This window comes from Dreissena polymorpha, chromosome 8 (assembly GCF_020536995.1).
Source record: "Dreissena polymorpha isolate Duluth1 chromosome 8, UMN_Dpol_1.0, whole genome shotgun sequence".
Lineage (NCBI taxonomy): Eukaryota > Metazoa > Mollusca > Bivalvia > Myida > Dreissenidae > Dreissena > Dreissena polymorpha.
Genome location: NC_068362.1, coordinates 105,680,060 through 105,693,320, shown reverse-complemented (window position 1 = coordinate 105,693,320; position 13,261 = coordinate 105,680,060). Strand labels below are relative to the sequence as shown.

At 35.0% G+C, this 13,261-nt stretch overlaps 1 long non-coding RNA gene across 4 annotated transcripts; it reads left to right on the top strand.

Annotated features, from left to right (window-relative positions):
* The first annotated feature begins 6,746 nt into the window (after positions 1 to 6,746).
* LOC127843032 (uncharacterized) lies at positions 6,747 to 12,919 on the top strand. Of its 4 annotated transcripts, none has more exons than XR_008032049.1 (4): positions 6,747 to 7,104; positions 7,632 to 7,744; positions 8,966 to 9,140; positions 9,699 to 12,919. It is a non-coding gene; the product is annotated as an uncharacterized LOC127843032 (long non-coding RNA). The 4 variants fall into 4 exon arrangements; XR_008032047.1 differs by having other exon boundaries at positions 8,930 to 9,140; XR_008032048.1 differs by having other exon boundaries at positions 6,747 to 7,114.
* The last annotated feature ends 342 nt before the right edge of the window (positions 12,920 to 13,261 follow it).

The window sequence follows — 13,261 nt, the reverse complement described above, 5'->3', positions numbered from 1 at the left end:
TTTAGCGGATTGCATTGAAACTTGGTATGAGTATATATATTGATAAGAGAATGATGCACGCCAAACGGCATTGTACACCATATGTAAATAACAGAGTTATGGCCCTTTGTATTTTGAAACAATGCTTTTTTGAGTGATAAATATGACACTTTTGTGTCCAGAAGCATATTCGCCGGGATATCAATTGGACGAATTTGCTTGTTGAAACTTGTATTAACAGTAAAACCTCTGTTAAACAATTGTAAAAGTTAACCGATAATGATTATGAGTACAATAAACAATTTATTATTTTTAACTAGATGATTGTCCATTCTTTTTTGCTGTTATGCAGGAAAAAAACTGGCTAAAAACATCAATGAGCAACACTGTGAAATAATAGGGCTTGATGCATGTGCTTAGATTGTAGTCCCAGATTAGCCTGTGCAGTCCACACAGGCTACTTAGGGACAACAATTACCTCTTTAAAGGTATGTTTGGTTGAAAATATGTATCTTCTTTTGTGAAAATCCAGTATCGTCAGAAAGTGTCCTCCCTGATTTGCTTATGTGGATTTCACATGCTAATCTGGGACGAAAGCTTCTTATATTGATGAGCTGCATATAGATTTACGCGATATTCCGGATGATTTTATGGACTTGTTTAACACCATATTACAGTTGAAAAGGGGTTGATGCCATTGAGTTATTCTGCAAATGCAAAAAATATACGATTAAAGAGAACATCAGCTATTTATAACGGTTAATCGGTACATTAAACACGCTCTCAAACGCTTGCGCGCTTACCGAAATCGAACCCGTTATTACGTGTAATGGTGGTATTTGCAATAAATTAACACTTCACCGGTATTTACCCGTGTTATAAACAAAATTATTACCGAAACATTCCCCCCTACCCGTGTATTTGACACGAAATAGCGCTTTATAACTGGGAATTCATTGAAGTTTTACGCGCTTTCTGACGCCGGGTGGGTACCTCAATCCCACATGTTATTGCGTATAAAAGTGATATTAATCATATTAAACATTGCTTATGGGCCATTTATTAATCACTTTAATTTAAAGCGCAAAAACAACACAGTAAGTTTGGACATTGTCTGATATAAAATTAGCGTTGTACGAAATAGAATACGGTCAGGCTATTATAAATAAATAAGGCTACCAATATCAGACGCTCGCGCAGGTACCGACTTCCCCGAAGTTACCGCATTTATTGGTTAACTAATATCAGTAATAATAACTCTTTAACAATAGCATTTATCGATACGTCTTTATTAAAATAATAACAAAATGGTTTTCACTTGTTTCTGACATACACAGAAACGCGATTTTTAACGGGGATCATGTAAAGTTACACGAATGGGGTATCAAAATTCTCAAATATTTTACATGCACACGTGACATAATACATACTTAATAATGCTTAGTTATTGCTTATATGACATTTCAAGTTTGTGAAATAAATTAATGTTCTATAAAGGGGATCTCGGTAATTCTTGCCAAGACCGCATTGCCGCGTTGGAAATGGTATAAATTTAATTCATCTAACTTATCTTTCTGGATACCAAATGTCGGAGTTGCATTAACCCTTTTTACACCGTGTTTGCCATATTTCATTTCCGTTTTATAATCCGAACAAAATAAACAAAACTCGTTTAAAAAATGAGATCTAAAATTCGAGCTCCTAGTGTGGATTAAAAGCGTTTATTGGTGACACCACATGAGTGCAAATGTGTAGATACTGTTAATAAGATAATATATCACATGTCACCTTCAAATAACATGTATGATGTCAATTAAGTGCATGACTATCAGAGTAATAAAACACAGCATGAATTAGGCTTCATGCTGGGTTTTATTTCTCTTAAAGTAATGCAGATGAACCTCGCTTCTGACCTAGTAACTGATAAAACTATTTTAAAAAAGTGAAATATTATGTGATAATCAGATCGATAACATTAACTATTTAAATCTGCTAGTATATCCGATAAAAATATATTATTATTGTCTTTGACAGTGTTGACGTTCAGTTGACATGACGCCTTATCTATGATCGCTCCCCCCACTAGAATTGATCCACCAATCAGCGATCGATTAATCGGGCGCACTCGTTAGCAACGACCTGTCCGCCATTTTCTAGACAAGCTACATGTTTAGGTTCACTTTTATTCCAACGAGTTTCTTTTGTTTTCCTCTTTAAAAAAACGATTTAAAATAGTTAAACGGTGTCAATGGGGATTATGTGGTGACGACCGCATGTATTTATACATCTCTTACACTTCTCAAGATCTCTATTTGGCTTTGGAAACGATATAAATTAAATGTCATCAACTAATTTTTCTAGGATATCGATTGTCCGAGTTACATAATCCCCATTGACACCGTTTAACTATTTTAAATCGTTTTTTTAAGAATTAAACGTTGAATAATTTGTTTAATTCTTTATAAGACACAGGGTTCGCACAGGGCTTGAAAAGTGCTTGAAAACGAGTCCTAGGCTTGAAAAGCTCTTGAACAAAGGTTGGCCTTAAAAAAGTGCTTAAAAAGTGCTTAGTTCATGTAAAAAAGCCTTGAAAATGTTTATTTCTGCTAAAAATTACTTTTATCATGGCTTTAATTATAAACTTAAATCGTTCTTATGGGAAATATTACGAAAATGTATCATAGATTCCTTCGCGCAAAAAGTTGAGTACGAAATGTTATGTGTACATGTCACAGATTATGTGTGCTACATCAGAGGTTCTCCATTGTGATCAATTTTTGCGAGTGAAAACGCAGCAATGGGGAAGTGTCGTTTCAAACCAGAGTGGTTAACTGAATATTCCTGGGTACAGAAAACAAATGACATTCGAAAAGCACATTGTTGGGTCTGTATGAAGACCATTGATGTCGGGGGTATGGGGGAAAGCGCTTTGAAAAGCCACAAGAAAGTGAAAACCCTCAAAGAAAACATGAAATTGAGAAGCAAACAGGGTTCCTGCAATGTGTTTTTTGTTAAACAGGAAGGTACTATTGTTAAAACTGTTAAATCTAAAACAGACATAAAAAAACAACAGCCCATCTGTGTCGAACCAGGAAGGCACAGCCACATGCAGAGAGTGTGCAGATAGAAGATTCAAATTCCAGGACCTTCGCAACTTTCAGCTGTAGTATCAAACTCGCAGACATCCATAGACAAATTCGTTTAAAAAAAATGATATGTTGAACGCAAAAGTATTGTGGGTATTTATACCGTTTGCACACAACCATCCTTTAATTCCAATAAAAACATTACAAAGTTTTTTCAAGTTGTGTTCCATGACAGTACCATAGCAAAGCATAATTATGTGGCTGTTTTGGGGCTAGCTGAACATTTCAAAACTGTACTTTATAGTTCTATAACTTAAATAGTGGACAGTACTCAGTGTCTCAGTACTCAGTGTCTTTTGATGAAAGTTTAAACAAGAAAGACCAATCCAAGCAAATGGAAAAGGCATTTTTTTAAAGGAAACTAACGTACAGTTTACGGACTTGAAAATGAATATTTGGTCTTGGAAAGTCCTTGAAAAGTGCTTGAATTTAGGTTTGAGATTTCTGTTTGAACCATGAGACATCTATGTATTCAGCAAGGAACAAAGTAAATCAAGGAACAATCGAAACGATTCATTCAGAAGTGTTTCTGCTGTAAATAGTTAGGACAGTAGTAGCGTTACAGACTGTCCTCAGCGCACAATTTATTCATGTGGTGCGCCTCAGACGCGAATTCCGCCCATTATTGAAAACAAGTTGCTAAAAGTAAACACATCCGGTTTTGTTACGAGCACTTTGCACTCCGAGCCAAAAGGGCATTGCATTGAATTGAGACTAAAGAAGGCTTGAAAACATTGCACCAGTTTTGTTGTATGGTTCAGTACGCTCTTGGACTCTCAACCTGAAGTTTATCAGAACTCAAACTCGGCCCTTAACGATATCCGCGAGGCCAGCATATCAGCTCAGCTTCTGAGCTTCAGGTGAGACCTTACAGTGTTATTAATTTTGTCAAAGATTGGGCCTTAATTCAGCCCCATTCCTCAAAAAGTCTTTAAAAAAATATAAATAATTACTGGTTAAAATTTACAATGCAATATTTGCCAAAAAAAGTGTTTGATAGGTTGCAACAATGAGTTACTTGCCTTATTAAGCTGTATAAGTTGAAACTTAGTACAATTAAAATACAAATCAAAAATTCTAAATTGTTAAGTATTTGTGTTCACGTATAACTGATTATGATTTTTATTTAAATTAGTAACCGTATGTTTGCAAAGACAAAATCACTATACTGCTTTCATATCCTTATGCACACACTTTCAACGCCAGTGACTAAACTTTTCATCTAAGGTCTGTCTTACAAAAACAATGGCATAAAATGGATATATCAACTAGTATTGATTCAATATCACGTACATATAATAGATTTAACCAGAATAGGCTATAATTACTAGTATAATGGCCCCTGGTAGCAAGACAGAATATCATATACTTAATTCACCAAAGACTTTCATCTGTTTTTGCATTTCTGTCTTATCCATAGGCAAAACGTGTGTGATCAAGTACTCATATACTTACAGTATTGTGTCTTATGACTTGTTGTATTGTCTATTGCAAATTTGCAAGTTGTTTAGTCTCGCGTAATAAGATGTGCACATTTAAATATATATCTCATATTTTAAGTTGTTTAGTGTTGTGTTAAAAGTTGTATTGTTTTACAGTTAAAGTTGCCGAGTATGACATTTAAAATTATGTAGTCTTTCATTTTAAGTTGTTAATTCTCACATTTAAAGTTGTAAAGTTTCACAATGAAAATTGTTTTAGTCAAAACTATTAAGGGGGAATGTCTTGCGCTTAAAATTACTGAAGTCATGCCTGTTTTTTAAAATTTATTTTTATGCCTCCGGTAGGGTTGCAAAATAGCAGTTGAACTGTCTGTCAGTCTGTTTGTCTGAAAACTTTAACATAGGCCATAGCCTTTGCAATATTGAAAATCAAAATTTGATATTTGGCATGCATGTGTATCTCATGAAGATAAACAAACAAATCCAATGAAAGTAACACGCTTAAAAGGGAGATAATTTATATTTATCATTTGGCAGGTATATATAGATCATTTTTACAAGGGAAGTAATATTTGTATAGGGGTATAATCGAAAACAAATATACAATCAAAGCAGCGCAGAAGGGGCATTGTGTTTCTGACACATCTCTTGTAAAAAAAAATATTACACATTGCTATGAACTGTACTTTACTATGTATTTTGCGTGGTTTAAAACCCAAAAATTTCAATATTAAGTTTTTTGGGCATAACAAATTGATACAACGCTCTTCTGAGTTCTTATTGGTGAACCATTAATTGCGATATTCTAAATATCAATTATAGATACCACGTTTGGCATTACAAAGCAGGTGTGTAAAGTATGTTGTTGTAGGGTAAATTCTTTTGTCACTAAGTCTTAACCAATCGGGTTTTAGTTTACTTTCTATTTTCTTTTCAGCAAACACTATAAGCTGCCAAGATAAAAACATCATTGAAGTGAAAGTCGATGACACTCCTGACCCCTTCGCTTAAGTAATTCAGTACAAAAACGTCTTGCGTCAGAGTAGCAAGCCTCCAAACATCTTCTCCCATGTTGGCTACATCAACACTTCTTACAGCCGAGCCTTGGCGAGTTCGACTTCCATCCCAGCATCGATGTTGCTAAGCAACAATTCAATGCTGTGAATGGACAAATTGTTCCATACGAGTCGCTTAAACAGAAACTATCTGATCCAACAGATAGAGCAGGCGTTGTGTGACTTGTCCCTTATTGCGACTGACCCCGATAAGTTGCTCTCGAATAATGTGAAACTTATGCCAGTATGCGATTTACACCATTTAACAACAGTTGTTGTTGAGAATTCCTGGGTTTGAGGTGGCAACTTTGGCGTCGTGACTCGCTCCATCTCTGTCTATGGCCCGGTCAAAGCAGCAGCAGCAGCAGCAATAAGAACAACAAGTAGTATCTGAGCGGTGCTCTGGTGTACGGGGCTTCATGTATGTGCTTAAATTGTCATCCCAGATTAGCCTGTGCAGACTGCACCTACATTAAGTCCTATTAAATTGTCATCACCGATTAGCCTGTGCAGACTGCACATACATTAAGTCATATTAAAGTGTCATCCCAGATAAGCCTGTGCAGACCGCACATACATTAAGCCCTATTAAAGTGTCATCCCAGATTAGCCTGTGCAGACCGCACATCATTAAGCCCTTTTAAATTGTCATCCCAGATTAGCCTGTGCAGACTGCACATACATTAAGTCATATTAAAGTGTCATCCCAGATTAGCCTGTGCAGACTGCACATACATTAAGTCATATTAAAGTGTCATCCCAGATTAGCCTGTGCAGATTGCACATACATTAAGTCCTATTAAAGTGTCATCCCATATTAGCCTGTGCAGACTGCACATACATTAAGCCCTATTAAAGTGTCATCTCAGATTAGCCTGTGCAGACTGCACATACATTAAGCCCTATTTTCCCAGAATGAGGCTCACATACTACACTTTACATCAGTATTTTATGTGCCTGAAAAGTTCCTAGCATAAAATGGGAATTATGTGCTTTTACATTGATCACACTTAGTAAATAAAATGCAAATAGCACTTGATCTGATATCAATTTTAATCATAGAAGGTAAGGGCATTAAGTTTTGTATAATTTCGACCAAAATTAAGCCCCTGAACCAAAAGTTTACCCTTGCATAAAAATCTGCTTTAATAGAATTGTTAAATTATATTTAATTTTAGTAAAATAATTATGTAAAAGCCTTCAGCTCATTTTAAAAGTCTTTTCGTCATTTATTTTCAACGTTTATTTAAATTCTTGGATTTTGTTTTAAGAGCCTGTTCCTACAGGAACCTATGCAATCATAGATCGGTACCTAGCTGAACAACAGGCTGTATGGTCAGCTGGTCCCAGACGCCCAGTGACACTTCCTGGCCCAGGACCTTGGGGCAAATGCTCAACTATACCTACCCGCAGGGTGGAGCCACTCTGAACCTGGGGCTCCATACTTTCTTGGCCAGGGGCCAAGTTTACCTTGTCAATAAGGTACATGTAGGTTGGTAATGTACATGTAATTAACTATTTATAACATGCAGTGTTTCACTCCAAATTTTAATTCAAACAGTTTGTGTTAAATATTGATAAAACTCTATCCTGGCTGCTAACTTAAACAAATCATTTATGTAAGTGTTAAATATTTATAATAGCCGGCTTTTAGCCGCCATTTGTATTGCCTTGAAAGGGCTCAGTGGGGGGGAGGCGTACACATGTGTACTTGTGTGCAATTCTACTCGTCCTTACTTTCATCCTTATGTCCGTCCCACCTTTCTAGTGTTGCACATAACTTATTATAATAATAAATATTAGTTCCAGAGGGACACAAAATGTTTGTATCAAGTGTACAATATATAGAAGGCTATGTTTGTATCAAGTGTTTAGTTTAAAGCCCATTTGTTTCAAGATCCTTCAAACATACTTTATTTCTTAAATATTGTTATCACTCAAACGACATTGATTTACTTCTTATATAACTGATGCCATTTCAGAATGCAATTAAATTATTTTGTTTACAGGGACACATTCCTTGGATGCCCTAAGGTTTCTCTATCTGTTCACAAAGGCTTTATACTCACAAGTTCAAGCCCAGTGAGCGATGTTCACATTATCAAACTCTGCATATCAATAGGTAAGTCACCTTGCCATTGCAAAAGGGGCCACTGTGCAAAGCATTCAGGAGACCCAGTTGTAATAGCCTAAACCTTTTGCTTTCACAAATACCCATAGGTATAACCCACTACAAACTGGGGTTTCTGCTCTTCAATAAATTGACCAGTTTATCTAATCTAAGTTTAAGGGTTCAGCCACAAACTACTGTATCTTATATAGAAATGTAAAGACAGTGCACCAGTTCAAAGCTAAACCCTCAAATTTGCATTTAAAATTTAACATCTAGAGTTATATTAAACTCAAAACCACAACAACAACAACAGCAAACAATTTCTCAGCAGGTACCAACATATCTGACTCTTTCACTCTTTACAAAATCATGTTCCATATGAACTGTAAATATGGTTCTTAAACTAACATTGAATTACAAAGAGGGATCAGTGCTGTTTGTACCTTTTAGTTTAGGGGGGTATACAGGAGTGTACTTGTCGGTCTGTTTGTCGGTCTGTCCGTATTAAGTGTCCGCTCTCTAATACAAGTTGTTGTCATCCAATCTTCACCAAACTTGGTCAAAAGTTGTATCTAGATGATCTCTAGGCCAAGTTTGAACATGGGCCATGAGGGCAAAAAACAAGGTCACGGGGTCACTTAGTGCGTTTTACACATTCAGTTTGGTGTCCGCTCTCTATTTCGATTACTTATCATCCGCTTTTCACCACACTTGGTCAGGCTTTTTATATAGATAATCTCTAGGCCATGATCGAACATGGACCATGCTGGTCCAAAAACTAGGTCATGGGGTCACTTAATGCGTTTTACACTTTCAGTTTGGTCTCTGCTCTCCATTTCAAGCACTTATCATCCCCTCTTCAAAAAACTTGGGCAGAAGTTTTATTTAGATGATCTGTAGGTCATGTTTGAACATGGGCCATGCCGTGCGAAAAACTAGGTCACGGGGTCATGGGTGCGTTTTACACATTCAGCATGGTGTTCCCTATTTCAAGTTATTTTCATCCGCTCTTCAGGTTGGGGAGTTCGTCACCTCTGTGTCAAAGCTCAAGTTTTTTTAAAGTTAATATCTTCTTGAGAGAGTATTGTGTTGCCAGGGTTGAACCCGCATTTTGATACTTGATAATTTTTATGAAATGCTAGTTAATTCTTAAAAATAGTTGTCTTAATTGACACATGACATACTTAATTGCAGAACCCCGGATATCAAAGCGTTGAGCTTTTTTTGAAGCATTTGCACCAGCAACAGTCATCATCTCGAGTTACTGGCATCTCTATGGTGTGGAACCCTCCGTCTTTGAACATCTTAACAGCACATGAACCAGTGGCTCTCATCATCTCAAGATTCTGGTATATCCATGGTGCAGGACCCTCGGTCTGCAAAGATCATGCAGAGCGAACCTCAGGTGAGTATTCAAGTGTGAATGTTTTTAGCATGCCCCCAAGTCCACAGATGTGTAGATTCATGTAGATTTACCTGTGTCCGTCCATACGTGCATCCAGTTGTTGAATTTGTATGTCAAGTCTAAACTCAAAAAGTATTGCTTCTAGTTTGATTAAAACAAAGATATTTGCAAAACTGTGAACTTGCCTTCTTTTGTATTTTGGTTCTTTTTCTTTTACATAAGTGGAATTTTGAGACTAAAGTAAAATGTGGGTGCATGGTGGCAAACCCTTTTTACTACTTCTCAAAAGATATTTGAGTCCAATGGCAAAATGTATCTTCATCAAATCTTAATCCAAATTGTTTGGTAATAAAATGGTCATACTTCAATATAAATATGTATTATCAATTATTATTTTATAAATAGTCTCAGGACCTTCATTTCCTCTATGGATTCAAATCAGATTAGTTGTAAAACCTTGAAATACCAAGTCATGTGCTTGTTCTTGTTTTTTTTCATCGGTATCAAAAATAAAATGAAATACTGGCGTTTACAGTTACAAGTATTTCTTGTTTTCAGATGCCATTTGATGAAATCAAACCATTCAATCAGAAACACAGCCTGTTGCAGCAGTTGTTACCATATTGACCCCAGTCAAACCTAAGAAGTCCATAGATAAATACTTTTTTAGATGTGCTAGTCTTTACGTACCTCCTGGTTTGTTCAGCACTTACTCTGACTCTTTTAATTTAATGACGGGTGAAAATGAATGACCTTGTTCAGTTCGAAATGACACATCACAACAATTCAAGTGGAAAGCCAGAAAGTCATGTCAACAGCCACATTTTGTATGTGTAACAGCCAAGTTGTTTTCAAAGAAAAACAATATTTTACATTTTATTTTTTATTTGACCAATGTTTCATGGGAATTATGATGCTGTCAGTCTCTTTATGTTGAAAGTTTTGGTTAAAAATAGCATGTTAATTTTTTTTTAAAGCACACATATTGCATTTATATCCAATGTCTTTGTCTGTATAATGAATTTTTCACTACATATTTTGATCCTTATAATGGTAAATGTATGGGAAAAACAATTTTATCAAAGATATTCTAAGATTGTCAAGTCTGTTTAAATGATGCTGGTAACTTTGACAAAATTGAAAAAAAAGGAGTATTTTCATATTATAAGATATGTTTCAGTTGTCTGTTTTTACCCGTAATATAGATAAGCTAATTTAATGAATTGTTCACGAAGGTTTATAACTTTTACACTTCAGCTTTTTCTGTCTTTTAATCCTTCCGAAAACAATACTAGTCAATTTGCTGATTTGGGTCGGTATTCGATCATGAATCTTGTTTAGTAGCATACTATTTCATTGGAATAATAATACATTCTGGGAAAAATTATTTAATCTAACTAAAATTATTGATTCTGTAAATACCACTTTGTTGATTTCAATGGATATTGTTTGTAAAATTAATATAGTATGACTATTGCGTGTTTGGGAAAGCTTTTAATGAAACTGAGTATTATAAAAAACAAAAAAACAAATAAAGAGTTTTATGAAAATTGTCAAAACTTATTATTGTTAATTTGTGTTGTTAGATCATAGATGTGTATGCTCACAATTGTTAAACTTTGTTTTTGGACACAATAGTTTATTATGCGTATCCTCTTTAATAAGTGAGTAACTTAATCAAGATTTATTGATCACTGTATATATTCTGTAGGTATATTTTGCCATTTATACATAAAGCAACTGTAGAACAATTGTATTTTAAATGTAAATTATTCTTGTATTGTTGCCATTTGTATAATATAAACTAACTGTTTACCTTAGTTTGTAAAAACCTTTGTAAAAAAACATTTCCTGTTTGAATGCTCATATATATATTAAACTGTTAAAATAATGCACAGTACCAGAAAAAAATAGTCAATTACACAGTAAGGGAAAGTGTTGTCATATGCTAACAATTGTATAAAATTGCAATTGTCTCTATTTGTAATAATAGAGAGCAATATTATTTGCTTAAAAAATAAAGATGTCTGCTTTGTAAATTAATAATTGTGTTTACATCTCAACATAACACGTAAATACATTAAAGTCTAAAAGGATTTTTTGGAATAAACACTTAAATAAATATATGTGCGTGTATACGCTGATAAAAAAAATTTACATTTCATTTAGTTTTGTAACAGCGCATTTGACCTTTCACGTTGACCATCCCACACTTGCTGTCAGTGCAGTGCCTTCATTAGGGTCATTTTTATGCTCCTGGTAGGGTGGCATATAGCAGTTGAACTGTCCGTCAGTATGTCAGTCTGTCCTTTTGTCCGAAAAAAACTTAAACATTGGCCATAACTTTTTAAATATTGAAGATAGCAACTTGATATTTGGCATGCATGTGCATCTCATGAAGCTGCACATATTGAGTGGTGAAAGGTGATGGTCAAGGTCATCCTTCAAAGTCAAATGTCAAATTTATTGCGTCTGTCCGTCCGTCCAAAACTTTAACATTGGCCATAACTTGTTCAATATTGAAGATAGCAACTTGATATTTGGCAGCCATGTGTATCTCATGGAGCTACACCTTTTGAGTGGTAAAAGGTCAAGGTCATCCTTGAAGGTCAAAGGTCAAAAAAAATAATCAAAGTGGCGTTCCTATGAAGCTGCACATTGTGAGTGGTTCAAGGTCAAGGTCATTAGTCAAGGTCATCCTTCAAGGTCAAAGGTCAAAAAAATAATCCAAAGCAGCGTTCTCATGAAGCTGCACATTGTGAGTGGTGTGAGTTCAAGGTCAAGGCCAACCGTCAAGGTCATCCTTCAAGGTCAAAAGTAAAAAAAAAATTCAAAGCGGCGTCCTCATGAAGCTGCACATTTTGAGTGGTGGACGTTCAAGGTCAAGGTCATCTTTCAATGTCAAAGGTAAAAAAAAATCAAAGCGGCGCAATAGGGGGCATACTGTGTTTCTGACGAACACATCTCTTGTTTGTAAATATCCCACTGTTTAAGTTCAGCAAATGTTTTAAGACCAGATTTCCTTAAACTTGGGGGTGTTATTATTTTACTTTTATTGAATGCATGAAACATGTGTGTTCCGTTGTTGAATAGCTAAACATAGCTTGATGTGTGTAGATTGTGTGACAAATGTTGATCAAATTGTTACATAGAAAAAAACACAATCTTAGTTAACTTGTATGTGTTAATTACCAAACACAAATATAAGTATTTTGTAACAATATAAGTATTGTCTTTATTTGAAATACAGAATGAAATGCAATTTTAAAATCATGTCTTTATATGTTCATCTTCTCCAAATAAGCATTTTGAATAAGCAAATATAATATCTCTATGGAAAGTATCCGTAGGCCCCATGCAATCGCTTGTGTACCTCATATTGATCAGGGTCTTTCTAAATTACTTCATGATTGGTTATCCCTGTCTGAATTGTGTAAATAGCTTCAAAATCGTGAGATAACTGTTAAGAGGATTTCAATATTAAATGTTAAAATAGTATCTTAACACTGTAACCGTACATCTGTTGCATTTATTTTAACATGTTTATATGTTCTGGCTCCCTGAGTTTTATATTGTTTATAATCTTGCATATTTAATTGTGTTTTATAAGACAAACATCATTATACTGATAATGTTGTTTTTGTCCAACATTTCTATGTATACAAGTTGTATGTAAATAATTAAATATGTTTATGTTGATGATATGTATTTCCCGATCTAAGTTTGATGTTGAACTCTCAATAAACGACATGTTTTGCCAATTAAATCCCGAATGATTGTCTTGTCACTTATATATAACTTGCCTCTATTGAACATGGGGAGCTCATTTTGTTTTATTTTGACTGTCATTCCGTCTGTTAGTCCTCCAGCACACTTTAACCTCATGCATAATTTACCATATCAATCATTGACAACAATACAAAATATAAAATCTCCATAGGAATAATGAAACTCCGGAGGCGGTATCCGATAAAACAGTACTTACACCCGCTTATCTCTTACCTAAGACAAGCGACTAATTGCCTATACAACACAGGGCAATACCAAGGACATACCTTGAACCATTAACATAATTAAAACTAAAACACGGTCTTGGACATGTCTATATCAATCATGTGGGA